Source organism: Gorilla gorilla, chromosome 5, assembly GCF_029281585.2.
Source record: "Gorilla gorilla gorilla isolate KB3781 chromosome 5, NHGRI_mGorGor1-v2.1_pri, whole genome shotgun sequence".
NCBI classification, from domain to species: domain Eukaryota; kingdom Metazoa; phylum Chordata; class Mammalia; order Primates; family Hominidae; genus Gorilla; species Gorilla gorilla.
The window spans coordinates 53,357,911-53,374,976 of record NC_073229.2 but is presented as its reverse complement, the minus strand read 5'-3'; the positions used below and the strand labels follow the sequence as shown (position 1 = coordinate 53,374,976).

At 41.0% G+C, this 17,066-nt stretch overlaps 1 protein-coding gene and 1 pseudogene across 8 annotated transcripts in view; one reads left to right on the top strand and one right to left on the bottom strand.

Annotated features, from left to right (window-relative positions):
* The window catches only part of FKBP5 (FKBP prolyl isomerase 5), a 156,865-nt gene that overhangs the window by 115,420 nt on the left and 24,379 nt on the right, over positions 1-17,066 (top strand). The window lies entirely within an intron of this gene.
* LOC109027140 (large ribosomal subunit protein eL36-like) lies at positions 6,694-7,274 on the bottom strand (annotated as a pseudogene).

The window sequence follows — 17,066 nt, the reverse complement described above, 5'->3', positions numbered from 1 at the left end:
ACTCCTGACCTTGTGATCTGCCTGCCTTGGCCTCCCAAAGTGCTGGAATTACAGGAATGAGCCACCGTGCCCGGCCAGCCTGTATGTATATGTTAAAAACCAGGGATACTCATTGGCAGTTGCAGTTCCAGTTCCAGTCCAACACCACAAGTTTACTTGCCCTTTGCTCATTTGAAACTCCATTCTCCAGAAGTGAGAAAATGCTCTCATTCTCCACAGCATACTCATTGCTCCCATCCTAGTGTATATGTAAGGTGGTTTTAGAATTGCTAACCTAGACCCCTGTGACAAACTGACTTTAGGAAATATTTGTGTATAGTACCTTTTGTCATCAGTCTTATAGTGTATATTCAAAACACTTGCTTTCCAACTGAGGTAACTTCTTTCTTCCTCACCCCCTTCAATGTGATTGTGTTACTCAATTGTAACAAATTATTCATTTGTTACCCTGTATATTCCATTTTGGGTTCCTGCCATGCTCTGGTTAATTTTAATTATTCGTTTTATTTTGGATATGTGAAACATTACCATGATTTTAAACTATATAAAAAACGATATACTCAAAAGTGTCATTTCCCCCTCATCCTTATTAACCTGTTCCCACTTCCCCATTATTTCCACCCTATTCCAGTCTCATTAGTTGTATCATTAGATCCTGGTTTTTCTTCCTGTATTTTATTACGTTTTATGTCATTTTATTTTTTTCTGTTTCTGTTAACAAAGGGAGCCAGGCGTGGTGGCTCACACCTGTAATCCCAGCACATTGGGAGGCTGAGGCAGGAGGATGGCTTGACCTCAGGAATTTGAGACCATCCTGAGCAACACAGAGACCTTGTCTCTGCAAAAAGTTTAACATTTAGCCACATGTGATGGCACATACCTCTAGTCCCAGCTACCCAGAAGACTGAGGCAGGAGGATCTCTTGAGCCCAGGAGTTCAAGGCTGCAGAGAGTTGTGATCATGCCACTGTACTCCAGCCTGGGCAATAGAACAAGGCTCTGTCTCAGTTTGAAAAAAAGAGAGAAAGAACAAAAGAAAGGGCAATGACTAATCTTTTGTCTTTCATCTTGTTAGAATGTACTTTCCTGGGAAATTTTAGATTAAATGGTTGATTTTACTTTTTCACTCAAAAGACTGTCTTGGTTTTCTGGAACAAATCTATTTCATAGAAATTTATTGTGTTATACTTTCATTTATCAAGGTTAAAATGTCCTGGTTTTTCCTCCTTTAAACAAGTTAGCTATCTGGGGGAGGAGAAAAAAGATTACCCTAAAGGTGGTCCTGTTCAAAACCAAGATCACCTTGTTCTTTTCGAAATCTTCTCAGTCTTTACTGGTTTGCCTTTTCTTTATAGCATCACCAAATACACTTAGATGTGAACCAGATATAAAACCTGGAACTAGGCCAGGTGCAGTGGCTCAGCCTGTAATCCCAGCACTTTGGGAGGCTGAGGTGGGCAGATCACATGAGGTCAGGAATTTGAGACCAGTCTGGCCAACATGGCAAAACCCCATCTCTACTAAAAATACAAACAATTAGCTGGGAGTGGTCGTGGGCACCTGTAATCCCAGCTACTTGGGAGGGTGACGCAGGAGAATTGCTTGATCCTGGGAGGTGGAGGTTGCAGTGAGCAGAGATTACGCCACTGCACTCCAGCCTGGGTGACAGAGGGAAACTCCGTCTCAAAAAAATAAATAAATAAAATAAATAAAACCTGGAACTAAAGCCAGCTATAGAGTGAACAAGAACAATAGACACTGATCACCCATTACAATATGTTGTTATAGATACGTGATTTACTAAATTTCTGTCATTTCTGTGTAAAGAGACAATGAAGTGGTACGGAGGAGGGGACAGATAGACTTTGTAAGTGATGGAGTTGAGTTTTGAATCTTGGAATTGCTACCTGATACTTTTATGACTTTAGACAAGTTACTTAACTACGTGGAGCATTCAGTTTTTTTAATCTGTCAAATGGGAATAATTTTCACTCCCACAGGTTGTGTGACAGTGATAATGGTTTGGCTGTGTGCCTACCCAAATCTCATCTTGAATTGTAGTTCCCATAATCCCCATGTGTCGTGGGAAGGACCCAGTGGGAGGTAACTGAATCGGGGGGCATTTTCTCCCATGCTGTTCTCATGATAGAGTGAGTTCTCACGAGATCTGATGGTTTTATAAGGGTCTGGCAGGGAAACCCTGCTGGCTCTTCCCTCTTCTGCCGCCATGTGAAGAAGGGTGTGTTTGCTTACCCTTCTGCCATGATTGTAAGTTTCCTGAGGCTTCCCCAGCCATGTGAAACTGTAAGTCAATTAAACCTCTTTTCTTTATAAATTACCCAGTCTCAGGCAGTTCTTCATGGCAGCGTGAGAACGGACTAATACAAACAGTTACGAAGAAGAATGTCGGACATTTAGTGGACACTTAATTTCTTCTACCCTATATATTGTGTTTCACTAATTTGTTTTGCTTCCTTTTAATTGATCTAAGGAAAAAGATCCTTGACTCCTCTTTTTCTTTTTCTGTTGCCCAGGCTGGAGTGCAGTGGGCCAGGCTGGAGTGCAGTGGCGCATCTTAGCTCACTGCAACTGCTGCCTTCCGGGTTCAGGTGATTCTCCCACCTCATCCTCCCGAGTAGCTAGGATACAGGCACGTGCCACCACACCCAGCTAATTTTTGTATTTTTAGCAAAGACGGGGTTTCGTCATGTTAGCCAGACTGGTCTTGAACTCCTGACCTCAGGTGATCCACCTACCTTGGCCTCCGTAAGTGCTGGGATTACAGGCGTGAGCCACTGTGCCTGGCTGACTCCTCTTTTTCTTATCTCCTACATGTCATCCATCAGCAAATCCTCTTGGCTCTACCTACCGTGGTTATTAGAGACCTAAAATTGTCTCTAATAACAGTCTTCAAATTAATCATATATCTTAATAGTAATCTTATCTAAATCATATTTCTCAAGGTTCTGGGGAAAGAATAACATTATGGACTCAAAAAGGTTTTTACTGAATTGTAAACTTTTACTTCCTTTTCATAATTTGTCTCTGTGTGGAAGAGAAAACTTAGGTTAGTTTGATGGGATTTATTCTTTCTCAAGGAAATTTTGATTTTTCCTCTTTATATGAGGATCCTAATGGTTACAAATCAGTTTTTAGAATCTGTCCCCCTATGCTTTTTCTTGTGTCAGTTAAGATGACCATCTTGTAATTTTTATTCAAAGTTTTTCTTTCATTTAAAAAGTTACTGTGTTCTAAGGTACTCTAATTGATAATGATTATGATGACTGATACTTCAGTCTTTAAGTTTAATTGCAGGTCGTGGCTACATTGCTACTTTTCAGCTTTGCTTTCTTAGAAAATCAAATCTGACTTACATAAGGTTCTAAATAGCTACCAGTTACTCTTCCCCCATCCCCCAGTCTCTCACATCATCTGATTTGTCAACTTTAGTGGTTGGAAGAGGCCCATCAAAATGCTGGCTGTATGTGGTTCTCTCGCCTCTCAGTACTTTCAGCCACATTTGAATGCAAAGAATGCAGACAGTCAGCAGTATTTTTAAATGTGAAATTTTCAACAGAGTGTTCTACAGGTTCCAGTTGTTGGCGTACCTCCTTTCCCTCTCCAAATCTCACTGAAATGATAGATGGAGGGAACAAAGATTTTCAAAAGAAGGAGAAGAGATCAACAATAGTGCTGGAAAGGAGAGGAATATAAGAGTGGATCAGAAATTATGGAGAATTTCTGGAATATGTAAAGTTGATGAAGTTGAACCAATGGAAACTAGTCTCAGCAAATCCAACCCGAGACAGGTGTAAAGAGGACTTAAGCAGAGGTGCACACTGTTCTTCTCAACAGGCTTAGGCGGAACTCCAAGCTCATGGTCATCTGGTGTGAGGGAGCCCAAGCAGGCTATGCAGCAATCATCAGGGTTGTTATAAAACAAGATGGAACAGCGGGGCCAGTAAACCTCCAGTGCAGTAGTTCTCAACTTTTCCTGAATTTAGAATTACCTAGGGAGCTTTTAAAAATTCTGACACCCAGACCAGTTAAATAAGAATCTCACATCTCAGAAGATGGAACTCCAGGCACAAGTATTTTTTTTTAAACTCCCAGATTATTCTAGTTTGCAGGCAAGGACTGAAAACTACTAGACTACGGTCTGACTGTGACTTTTTCTCCCAAGCTAAAATCAGTAAGGCCAGGTTCTAAAATAAAATAGAAAAATAATAAAATAAATTTAAAAATAAATAATAAAACAAAATGTGCCTCAAAAGACTCCAAGTGTTAGGACTTCGACTAGGGAAAATGAATGTATTTTTTGAAACTTTTTTTTTTTTTTTTTTTTTTTGAGACAGAGTCTTGCTCTGTCACTCAGGCTATAGTGCAGTGGCACGGTCTTGGCTCACTGCAAGCTCCGCCTTCCGGGTTCACGCCATTCTCCTGCCTCAGCCTCCTGAGTAGCTGGGACTACAGGCACCTGCCACCACACCCAGCTAATTTTTTTGGTATTTTTAGTAGAGACGGGGTTTCACCGTGTTAGCCAGGATGGTCTCGATCTCCTGACCTTGTGATCCACCTGCCTCAGCCTCCCAAAGTGCTGAGATTATAGGTGTGAACCACCACGCCCGGCCTTTTTTGAACTTTTAAAACAAATTTAAAGGGGAAAAAAGTGTAAAGACAGCTTTTCACAGTAAATAATGCTAAAGTGTTCTGCTCCTAAAGTCAACTTTCCTGTGCCCATCATGCCCAGCTCATAGTAAATGCTTAATAAATATTTGTGAAATCTTCACCCTTAGATCCCCGCAATCAGCCCATCGTTTTGCAGAAAGGCCTGCCATGGAAACATATCCAACTGCTTAGAAAAACGGTGCCAGCTGACTATAGTCATTTGATCATCCCGAATCCTTCCTTTATAATACGGCCAGACAACAAAGAATCATCAGCAAATATCACGAAGAAAGCAGCACTAAAATGGACTAACAGAAGAAGTAGAAGAGAACCTTAAAAATACTAATTATTGTCTTCAGAAATTGTTAACAGGACATCAGATTCATAAGTCAAAAAGCCAACTTCCCTGAAAAAGGAAAGGGAGGACAAGAAAGTTTCTGGAAGTTAGAGCATGATTAATCAAAACCGAAACTCAGAGGAAGGGTTGAAGAGCAAAATGGACAGTCCCTGAAATCAGGTGATCTGAAAGATAGCCAAGGATTTCTCAGAACACAAGAAAAAAGAGGGATGAAAAGTGAAAAAGAAATTAGAAGATATGGATAATCAATCCAGGAGAGGTAATATGCATCCAGTCAAACATCTAATAGAAAATTTCCTACAGGGAGTAAAAGAAAAAGAGTCTTAAGATTGAAAGGGCCAGTTGATAGTGGTACCCAGGAGGAAGGAGTGGTTTTTCACCCAGATATATCCTGGTGAAATTTCTGAATTCTGCAGCTTACAAGAAAATTCTGAACTCTTCCAGGGAAGAACAAGCTATGTACAAAGGAATAAGAATCTTATTCATTACACTAAAGACAATGCTTTTGATGATTGTCTATAGCTATGTGTATTTTGAACCTAGAATTCTGTACTCAGCCCAACTGTCATTTATGTACGAGAACAAAATTAACTTTTTGGAATTTGCAGACTCATATTCTTTTCGAAAAAAATACTGTGGGATGTACCAAAACAAAAAAATAAGTCAAGAAGCAACAACTCAAGGCATAAGAAACAGTAGCGAGAAAAAAAAAATAATTTCCATATTGGATACATTTATCCTGAAAGATCTCTGAAGCAGTAGAGCTGTAATGTTAAAAGTAATATTAATAATGAAACAGTCTGGGCTGGGCACAGTGGCCCACACCTGTAATCCCTGCACTTTGGGAGGGCATCACTTGAGGCCAGGAGTTCAAGACCAGCCTGGCCAACATGGCAAAACCCCATCTCTAGTAAAAATACAAAATTTAGCCAGGCATGATGGCACATGCCTATAATCCCAGCTACTCAAGAGGCTGAGGCAGGAGAATCACTTGAACCCAGGAGACAGAGGTGGCAGTGAGCCAAGATTGTACCACTGCCTAGGTGACAGAGGGAGACTCTGTCTCAAAATAATAATAATAATAATAAAACAATAACAGTCTGGATTCTGGGTTATTTTAACAAAAGGTGGTGAGGATAGGAAATGAAGAGGGGAAGGCAAAATTGTCTAAGATTATTTTCTTTTTTAAAACATTTTTTGGAGATGAGGTCTTGCTCTGTTGCCCAGGCTGGCATGCAGTGGCACAGTTGTGGCTCACTGCAGCCTCAAATTCCTGCCCTCAAGCCATCCTCCCACCTCAGCCACCGGAGTAGCTGGGACTGCAGGTGCACACCCAGCTAACTTTTTTTATCCTTTTAGAGACGGGGTCTTGCTATATTGCTCAAGCTGGTCTTGAACTCCAGGGCGTAAGCGATCTGCCTGCTTCAGCCTCCCAAGTAGTTGAGATTACAGGCTCGTGTACTACCACAACCAGCTGCCTTAATTTCTTCTTCCAGGGGAGATTATGCTGATTAATTCTTTTATTTTAAGATTCAGGGGGGACATGTGCCAGTTTGTTACATGGATATATTGTCTGTAATGCTGAGGTTTGGGCTACTGTTGAACCCATCATCCAGATAGTGAACATAGAATATAGCCCTTGTACCCCTCCATCCTTTTTTGCTTTTGGAGTACCCAGTGTCTCTTGTCCCCATCTTTATGTCTGTGTATACTCAGGGTTTAGCTCCTACTTATAAGTGAGAACATGCAGTATTTGGTTTTCTGTTTCTGTGTTAATTCACTTAGGATACTGGCCTCCAGCTGCATCTGTGTTGCTGTAGGGGACATCCTTTCATTCTTTTTTATGGCTGCGTAGTATTTCATGGTATATATGTACCACATTTTTTTTTTTTCAAGTCTGTCAAGCTATTCTTTATTTCGGAGAGAGGGCAGGGCAGAGTGCTCAGTCCTTGGCAGTGGCTTTTGTCATGGTGGCCAGGACATTGCTCAGCTCCTCCCGCTTCCTCTTGGTGCATCCCCACCCTTGTCTTGATGAACTTGAGGGCCCATTTGTCCTTGGAGACCTTCAGTAACTCCATGGTGCACCGCTCGTATGGGGTGAAGCCACACAGCTCTCAGATCATGTCCGGCACGAACTTGGTGTATTTGGTCAGGTGCCTGCAGCAGCAGCTGTGCCTGGGCGTCCTCATGTTCTCGGTCACCTTGTGGCCCTTGTTGAGGCCCATGGCCGTAGGGCAGCACAGAGCCATGGCCGCTGCTCTCCAATGGTAGCCATGGCAGAAGGAAGCCCACATTTTTATCCAATCCACCGTTGATGGACACCTAGGTTGACTCCGTGTCTTTGCTATTAAGAATATAACTGTGCTTAAGAGTAAGTGCTGTGTGTGGCTCATGCCTGTAATCCCAGCACTTTGGGAGGCCAAGGTGGGATGGTCACTTGAGCCCAGGAGTTTAAGACCAAACTGGGCAACATAGTACGACCCCATTTCTACAGAAAAAAAAAAAAAGGCCAAGCATGGTGGTGCATGCCTGTAGTGCCAGCTACTCAGGAGGCTGTAGTGGGAGGATCATTTGAGTCACATTTATACCACTGCAGTCTAACCTGGGCAACAAAGCGAGACCCTGTCTCAAAACAAAACAGGCTGGGCGTGGTGGCACATGCCTGTAATCCTAGCACTTTGAGAGGCTGAGGTGGGTGGATCATTTGAGGTCAGGAGTTCAAGACCAGCCTGGCCAACATGGTGAAACCCTGCCTCTACTAAAAATATAAAAATTAGCTGGGTGTGGTGGTGGGCGCCTGTAGTCCCAGCTACTTGGGAGGCTGAGACAGAATTGCTTGAACGTGGGAGGTGGAGGTTGTAGTCAGCTGAGATTCTGCCACTGCAGTCCAGCCTGGGCAACAGAGTGAGACTCTGTCTCAAAAAACAAACAAACACACAAACAATGCTGCAGTAAACATGTCAGTGTAAATGCCAGCTATCTTTCTGATAGAACGATTTATTTTCCTTTGGTTGTATACCCAGTAATGGGATTGCTGGGTCAAATGGTACTTTGATTTTTAGTTCTTCGAGTAATTTCCAAAACTGCTTTCCACAGGAGCTGAACTAATTTCCATTCTCATCAACACTGTTTAAGCATTCCCTTTTCTCCACAACCTTGCCAACATCTGTTCTTTTCTGACTTTTTTTTTTTTTTTTTTGAGACGGAGTCTCATTCTGTTGCCCATGCTGGAGTGCAGTGGCGCGATCTCGGCTCACTGCAACCCCCGCCTCCCAGGTTCACGCCATTCTCCTGCCTCAGCCTCCCGAGTAGCTGGGACTACAGGCGCCCGCCACCACGCCCGGCTAATTTTTTAAAATATTTTTAGTGGAGACGGGGTTTCACTGTGTTAGCCAGGATGGTCTCGATCTCCTGACCTCATGATCTGCCTGCCTCAGCCTCCCAAAGTGCTGGGATTAAAGGCATGAGTCACAGCGCCCGGCCTTGACTTTTTATTAATAGTCATTCTGACTCAGTTGTGAGATGGTATCTCATTGTGGTTTTGATTTGCATTTCTCTGATGATTAGTGATGTTGGGCATTTTTTCATGTTCGTTGGCTGCTTCTTCGTGTCCTTTGCCTACTTTTTAATGGGGCTATTTGTTTTTTTCTTGTTGATTTGTTTAAGTTCTTTTCTGGATATTAGTCCTTTGTCAGATGCATAATTTGCAAATGTTTTCTCCCATTCTGTAGTTTGTCCATCTGCTTCGTTGATAGCTTATTTTGCTGTGCTGAAGCTCTTTAATTAGGTCCCAACTGTCAGTTTTTCTTTTTGTTGCATTTGATTTTGGGGACTTAATCATAAATTATTTGCCTAGGCAATGTCCAGAAGAGTATTTTCTAGCTTTTCTTCTAGGATTTATACAGTTTCAGGCCTTACATTTAAGCCTTTAATCCATCTTGAGTTTGTTTTTGTATATGGTGAGAGGTAGAGGTCTGGTTTCCTATTTGGATGCGTTTTATTTCTTTCTCTTGCCTGATTGCTCAGGCTAGGACTTGCCGCATACTGATTGCTGTGGCTCAGTACCATGCTGAATAGGAGTTGTTAAGAGTGGACACCCTTTTTTTTTTCCAGTTCTTAGGCGGAATGCTTCCAACTTTTGCTCGTTCAATATGATATTGACGGCTGGGTGCAGTGGTTCACACCTGTAATCCCAAGACTTTGGAAGGCCGAGGCAGGAGGATTGCATGAGCCTAGGAGTTCAAGACCAGCCTGGGCAGCATAGTGAAACCTTGTCTCTACTAAAAATAAAAAAAAATTAGCCACACATAGTGGCGTGCACCTGTAGTCCCAGCTTACTTGGGAGGCTGATGCAGGAGGATCACTTGAGCCTGGGTGATAGAGGCTTCGGTGAGTTATCGTTGCACCACTGCACTCCAGCCTGGGCAATGGAATAAGACCTTGTCTCAAAAAAAAAAAAAAAAAAAAAAAAAAAAGATATTGTCATACGTGTCTCTTATTATTTTGAAGTATGTTCCTTTGATGCTTAGTTTATTGAGGGTTTTTTATAATGAAGGGATGTTGGATTTTATTGAATGCTTTATGCTGATTGATTCTGAACATTGATAAAGATATATATATATATCTTTAAATGATTTGTTCAGACTTTAATGGAAAGTACTAGTAAGAATAGCATGTAGAATTTCCATATCACCCCATGTGGAGTGGGGAAATAGAGGAACAAGGAAAACTTCATCAATTGAGCAAAAATTGTTTTAAAAAATAAGAAAACACGGGCTGGGCACGGTGGCTCACGCCTGTAATCCCAGCACTTTGGGAGGCCGAGGCACGCGGATCACGAGGTCAGGAATAGAGACCATCCTGGCTAACATGGTGAAACCCCGTCTCTACTAAAAATACAAAAAATTAGCTGGGCATGGTGGTGGGCGCCTGTAGTCCCAGCTACTTGGGAGGCAGGAGAATGGCGTGAACCCGGGAGGTGGAGGTTGTAGTGAGCCGAGATCACACCACTGCACTCCAGCCTGGGCGACAGAGCGAGACTCCATCTCAAAAAAAAAAGAAAACACTGTGTAGAAAACCGAAGACAAGAATAAAACCAGTCATATCAGTGATTACAAAGAATATGAATGGGATAAAGTCACCTATTAAAGGCAAAAGGTCTCATAAAGTGAGAACAACAACAGTATCTAGCTATGTGTTCTTTATAAATGAAACACTAAAATCAAAAAGGTACCAAAAATTGAAAATAGAGGAAAGATTACATCTGCCCATACTGAGATCTGATGGAGCTGTGAGACTTTACATTTTTGTTTTTCATATGCTTTTGAAGTATTTATGAATGTCCTGGGATATAAGTCTAGGAATAGGAGCAAATTCTTGAAACCATTTTATTATATGTTTTCACAAAATAATGTAATATGGTACTTGGTCTAAAGTGGCCAGTGTTTATTCTTTCAGATATTTTGGATTTATATAATTTCTTTCTTCCAAAAAGTTATCTTCAAGTCTTCAGGTAGAATAAAATCGTAGTAGAAAATAAGTCTTTCTGGCCAGCCATGGTGGCTCACGCTTGTAATCCCAACACTTCGGGAAGCCAAGGTGGGAGGGTTGCTTGAGGCCAGGAGTGCAAGACCAGCCTGGCAACATGGTGAGACCCCATTCTTAACAACAACAACAAAATAGCCAGGCGTGGTGGTGTGTGCCTATAGTCCCAGCTACTAGGGAGGCTGAGGAAGGAGAGTAGCTTGAGTCCAGGAGTGTGAGGCTGCAGTGAGCCATGATCACACCACTGCACTCTAGGCTGGGCAACAAAGTGAGACCCCAACTCAAAACAAAAAAAGTAAAGAGGCCGGGCACGGTGGCTCACACCTGTAATCCCAGCACTCTGGGAGGCCGAGGCTGGAGGATCACTTGAGGTCGGGAGTTCAAGACCAGCCTGGCCAACATGGCGAAACCCCATCTCTACTAAAAACACAAAAATTAGCTGGGCATGGTGGTGTGGGCCTGTAGTCCCAGCTACTCGGGAGTCGGAGGCACGAGAAGTCCTTGAACTCGGGAGGCAGAGGTTGCAGTAAGTGAAGGTTGTAGTGAGGCAAGATCACGCCACTACACTCCAGCCTGGGCAACAGAACGAGACTCTGTCTCAAAAAAAGAAAGAAAACAGTCTTTTGTTGCTGCTGCTGCTGTTGTTGTTGTTACAAAAAAAAAAAAAAATTCCAGCCAATTGGCCATTTATTTTAGAATAGTATTAAAAAACAAAGTTTCCATACAATATAAAATTTGTATAGCTTCCTAGAATTTATTAAAATAGGAATACTAATAGATTCAAAAAGGAAAATTTGTATAAATTAGTGAAAATTACCACCCTGTCCTTAATGCCCTATTTTAAGATTAGTCATTAAATAAATATTTACTTGCTGGCCCTGAACTCTGTGCTGGGTACTGTGAGGCACAAAAGAAGTACAAGATACTGCCTTTGCCTACTAAGAATTTTATTCATACTTTGACAGCTTTCTGTGTTGAACCATTAAATGTTTTCTTACACAGAGCTCTAAAACATGTTTAATCTGGTATAATTTACCACTAGGCACAGGAAAATAATTATAGCTAACATTCATTTAGTTTGTCTCTGTATATCCACACTTAACAACAGCATTTCCACATGATAGACACCCTGACATATGAATGAATGAATGAATATCAGGTGCTAGATTAAAAGCTCTAATTCAGTATCTAATTTAATCCTCTCAACAATTATCATTTAGCTAGTGTGTTATCCACATTCTATCAGTGAAGAAACTGAGCTTCAGATCACTTTAATTACGTTGCCCAAAGTCATAACTGAAGTGGCAGAATGGGACTGGAATCCAGGTCTAACTCAAGTGCTATAGTGGTGTGAAGGGAAGACTGGTAAGGGTTGGTGTTCATGGAGAATTTGTTGCTGGGTGTATACTTCTTGTTTAGATTTCCTGTTTTGAAAACATTCAAACCTGATCAACCAAAAGAAATCATTTGCATAAATGTTATTCAGTTCCAGGAGCCAGGTTCCACGCCTGTTAGCATCTGTCCGTCAGTTCTGTAAGCAATCTTACGGTGGTGTGCGTTCATCCTAAGTAGTACAAAACAGTGCAGAGGAGGAAGGGGGACAGTTTAGGGGAAATCTGACCACCATGCATGTTGGAAGTATTTCTCTTGTTCTCCTGCTTTTAGAAAGCCATCTCTGCTTGCTTTTTCAGGGGGTTATTAAGATCCTACTCTCTTGGATACTGTGCTCTATTAGGCAGGAGACACAGGCAGAAAGAGGCTCACTTGGCATGAATTAGGCAACAGAGAAAACTCTTGCTCAGTGGGAGTAACCTGTCACAACCTGGTTTCCTCTGGCCAGATAACCAGTCTTGTCCAGTAGTAATGCCATTACAACATTCCCATTCAGATCCTCATGACCCAGTAATTGTTTTGAGAATGAGTGCAAAGCTATCAGACACCAACTACTATAATTAGAAAAGGGAAAAATAGACACTTACCAGAGCTAATGTCTTTAGGCTGGAGCATTTACAGCTTTTTGTTTTTTGTTTTTTAAGTTATGGAGCCTCTTTCTCAGTTTTGCTTCCTAAAATACAAATTGCATGGTTTAGGGGTTCTTGCATTTCATTTTTGTTACTGCTGTGCACTCTCTTTCCTTTTTTCCCCCCTATTTTAATCGGAGTACAAATTGCTGTCAGCACATCGAGTTCATGTGCCAGCCACATTCAGAACAGGGTGTTCTGTGCTCTTCAAAACAAAATTGCTCTAGGGCAGTAAGAGAACAATAAGTCAGAGCTCCAGTTTAAGTGATGTTTTGCAGCTCGCTTGATGTGGTTACACTCCGATTGCGCAGCTAAGCTTGGGTAATTTGGTTTGGTTTGACTGTGGGGATTTGGAGGACCTCCCTACCCCTTTAAGTTACATAGTCTTTAAGTCAAGAAAAAAATGTTGTCTCTTTTTAACTTGTTTATTTCTTTCTCTACCAAAAAAGCCCTAAGTAGAAGCATCCTGTATGTACTTTTATTCTCTTTGGGCACGTCATAGATGATTTACTTCCCGTAAATCATGCTGGTTGGGATTAGCAACAGACCTCCTGAGCCCTACAGGCTGCACTCCCAGTGAGTCACGATGGTTATTATTAAATATTTATTAAGTTAGTATTTGCACTAAAAGATGCCAGGTCAAAAAGCAACCACAGGGCTTCCACAGCCAGAGCTGCCATGGTTTTTGTTCTGTTTTGTTTTGGTAGGAATTTTTAAGATAACATTAAAAAGAATAAGTGGAGCTATAGGAGCTAGGCACATCTGCATCTGTTACCGCAATCGGGGCCCCTACTGTGGCAATCAGCAGTCTTTCCGTGGCTCCAAGTGGTGTGTGAGTTCTTGTCAGCAGTCTCGTAGAACTTTTCACATCAGTGTTCCAAGTTTAGAATCCAGTTAACCCAGCAATGCCCTTTGCTACTTGTAGATGTAGAGAATCAATGGGCTGTATTCACCATGAGGCTGTGATACCTCCTTTTACTCTGACATTCCGAATGCTGTCAGTATTACAAGGCGATGGTTTTGGTTTTTTATATAAACTGGGGTGTATATGTCTGGATGTATATCCGTTTAAGATTTTATAGTACTGCAGGGTCCAATTGTGAAGGGTTAGATTTACCAGGAAAAAAAGATTAGTCCACATGTAAAGTAGAAAATATTTATAAGAGCTATCACAAATGTTTACTGTCCTATTACAGCATCAGACACTAGTTCTGTCATTTATTGTCTCTCTGAGAAGACTAGCTACAATGAATGTTTTGCTTTCTTAATTATGCCTTTGTTACAGTTTGAGTTTTTTTTTTGGCATGGTTACTTCATTTATCTTTCCCAACATGTTTATTAGTAGCCAATCTTTTTCCCTCACTAATGATGGGTTATAACATCTAAAGAGAACTTCTGAAATTACTCATTTAATTTTAATATCAAGTACATACATCAAGCTGAAAAACAGCCTAGGAAACTAACGCACAGGCAGGAATCCTTGCAGAGTCTCTGGATTTCCTGTTTTGAAAACATTCAAACTTGATCAACCAAAAGCCACAACAAATGTACTGATAATTTCCTCCCCCACTAAATGTACTCTCCTTAAAGGAGGAAGATGATACTTCCAACAATAAACTTCAGACAAAAAAAAATCTGTTAACTAAGTTGTGAGCTACTAGGACAATAAATCTCTATACTTGAGACATTCCACAATACATGAGAAATTTACTTTGCTCAGCAAATCTTTTTTTTTTCTTATGAAAAGTGTTATTAGTCTAAATTTCTTGGGCAGAGTTTTAAATATTTAGAAATGCAAACTTTTTAGAACTCTTAACCTCCTTAGAAATATCAATTTTTACTCCAGTAAAAATATCTTTTTTTTTTTTGAGACGGTCTCACTCTGTCACCCGGGCTAGATTACAGTGCCGCAATAACGACTCACTGCAGCCTGGAACTCCTAGGTTCAAGCAATCCTCCCACCTCAGCCTCTCGAGTAGCTGGGACTTATAGGTGTGCGTCACCACCCTCAGCGAATTCAGTAAAAATATCTTAAGCCTCAGACTCCCTGTAGAACCTCTGTAGTATGCATGTACAGTCATATGCTGCATAACATTTTGTTTAACAGCAGATTGCACATAGGACAGTGGTCCCGTGAGATTATAATTCCATATCTTTACCTTCTCAATGTTTAGATACACAAGTACTTACCATTGTGTTACAGTTGCCTACAATATTCAGTACAATAACATGCTATACAGATTTATAGCCTAGGAGCAATATGCTATACCACTTAGCTGAGGTTATAGTAGGCTGTTCCATCTAGATTTGTGTAAGAACATTCTAAGATGTTCCCACAGTGATGAGAATACCTGATGACACACCTCTCAGAATGTATCCCCATCCTTAAGTGAAGCATGACTGTATTTGAAAAATTTTAAAGTTGAATTTATTTTTTAAATGTTTTCCAATTCAGAATGAACTTTCAATTTGCTACAAGTTAATTTTATCTAGAGCATTCTAAAAGTAAGTCTAACAGAAGGAATTATCAGCATTTATGAGTGTGGGACATAAACTAAAATGCCATATGCCAGCTCTACCCAGCCACTCCAACTCTAGCCCTTGTTTGGAGGAGCTGACTCAAGAGTTAGGCCCTTTCTAGTTTGGCCCAAGTTTCTTAGACCCCATTCTGTGTCTGCAAGGGGAACACGTCAAGATGGTATTAATACTGGTGAGTTAAGAAAGAGTAGTGAGTACTCACTTCGGCAGCACATATACTAAAATTGGAACAATACAGAGAAGATTTAGCAAATCGAAAAAAGAGAAGAAAAGGGTAGAACGCTTTAGAGCATAAATGTCCAGGGGACATTTTGGCCCCTAGTGTCTACACCATTTCTGTTCATTCTTCAGTTTTTCTCATTTCTCAGGCCTGGGCTAGGGGTAATTCAATTAAATTATTAACTGCAGGAATTAGATTTGAAGCTGGTTTCTGGGCTATATTGATATTGAGAGTGATATTACCAGGTCATAGAATCATAGAATTTTAGAGCTTCATTGAGATCATGTAGTTCAAAAGTAGAATAAGTTAGATTTGAATTTTTATTTGGAAGGTAATAGTTGTTTTATTGGGCATGGAATGAGTATAACAGAACGAGTGATTTTTAGTCTCTCTACAAGTTGTTGATCTAAAGTAGATCAGCCAGTGTTAGAAAAGAAGCATTTTAGGAAATCTCTAGATTTGAATATAGGCTATTATGTTACAGAAGTAGGAATAAAGGATTTTCTTTCTTTTTTATTTTTATTTATTTATTTATTTATTTTGAGATGGAGTCTCCCTCTGTTGCCCAGGCTGGAGGCTGGAGTGCAGTAGCGCGATTTCGGTTCACTGCAACCTCCGCCTCCCAGGCTCAAGTGATTCTTGTGCCTCAGCCCAAGTAGCTGGGATTACAGGCATGTGCCACCACACCTGGCTATTTTTTGTATTTTTAGTAAAGATGGGGTTTTGCCATGTTGGCCAGGCTAGTCTCAAACTCCTGACCTCAGGTGATCCACCTGCCTCGGCCTCCCAAAGTGTGGGATTACAGGCGTGAGCACCGCGCCCAGTCAGGATTTTCTTATGAAATCCAAATTATCATATTGCTTGGTGACTGTTATGCTGTCATACCAGCCATCCATTTTTCTTATTACATCAAAAACTTAAAATAGAAAGAATACCCTTAATATTAAAAGTAGTGTAAAGTTTCAGAGAATTGTTTTTCCTAGAAATAAAGAGTCTAGGCCAGACCTGGTGGCACACACCTGTAATCCCAGTGCTTTGGGAGGCTGAGGCGGGTGGATCACCTGAGGTCAGGAGTTCGAGACCAGCCTGGGCAACATGGTGAAACCCTGTCTCTACTGAAAATAACAAAATTAGCTGGGTGTGGTGGCACACACCTGTAATCCCAGCTACTTCAGAGGCTGAGACAGGAGAATTGTTTGAACCCAGGAAGTGGAGGCTGCCGTGAGCAGATATCGCGCCACTGCACTCCAGCCTGGGTGAGACAGAGCAAGACTGCGTCTCAAAAAAGAGTCTAACTCATCAAGAAAAAATAGATATCTGTATGCATTTTTTCTATTTTGTCTTAAAATATGAGGAAAAGCCTCTTATTTTAATATGAAATTACTCTGGGAAAGAGCTTGGTAAATTGGGGTGGAACAGGGAATTAGGCCTCCCAAAATTGACCTCCTAATATTTCAGGGGAGGTTATTAAGTAATTTGATTTGTGAAGTTATAGTAGACTATTGATTCTTTCACACTTTACATTTATTATTTCCAGTAAGGGATATAGCTAAGATAGTTATTGATGTTGTTGTCTTTGGATTTACCATTTTTATTCAGATATATTTGTGAATGAGATTAGGACTCTTAAAGAAGAAGGAGCATCTGTATTCATTTAACCTTTGTATATCATTGGAGAAATAGCCATTTAGTTGGCTTTTTGGCCCAAGCATCTGAAG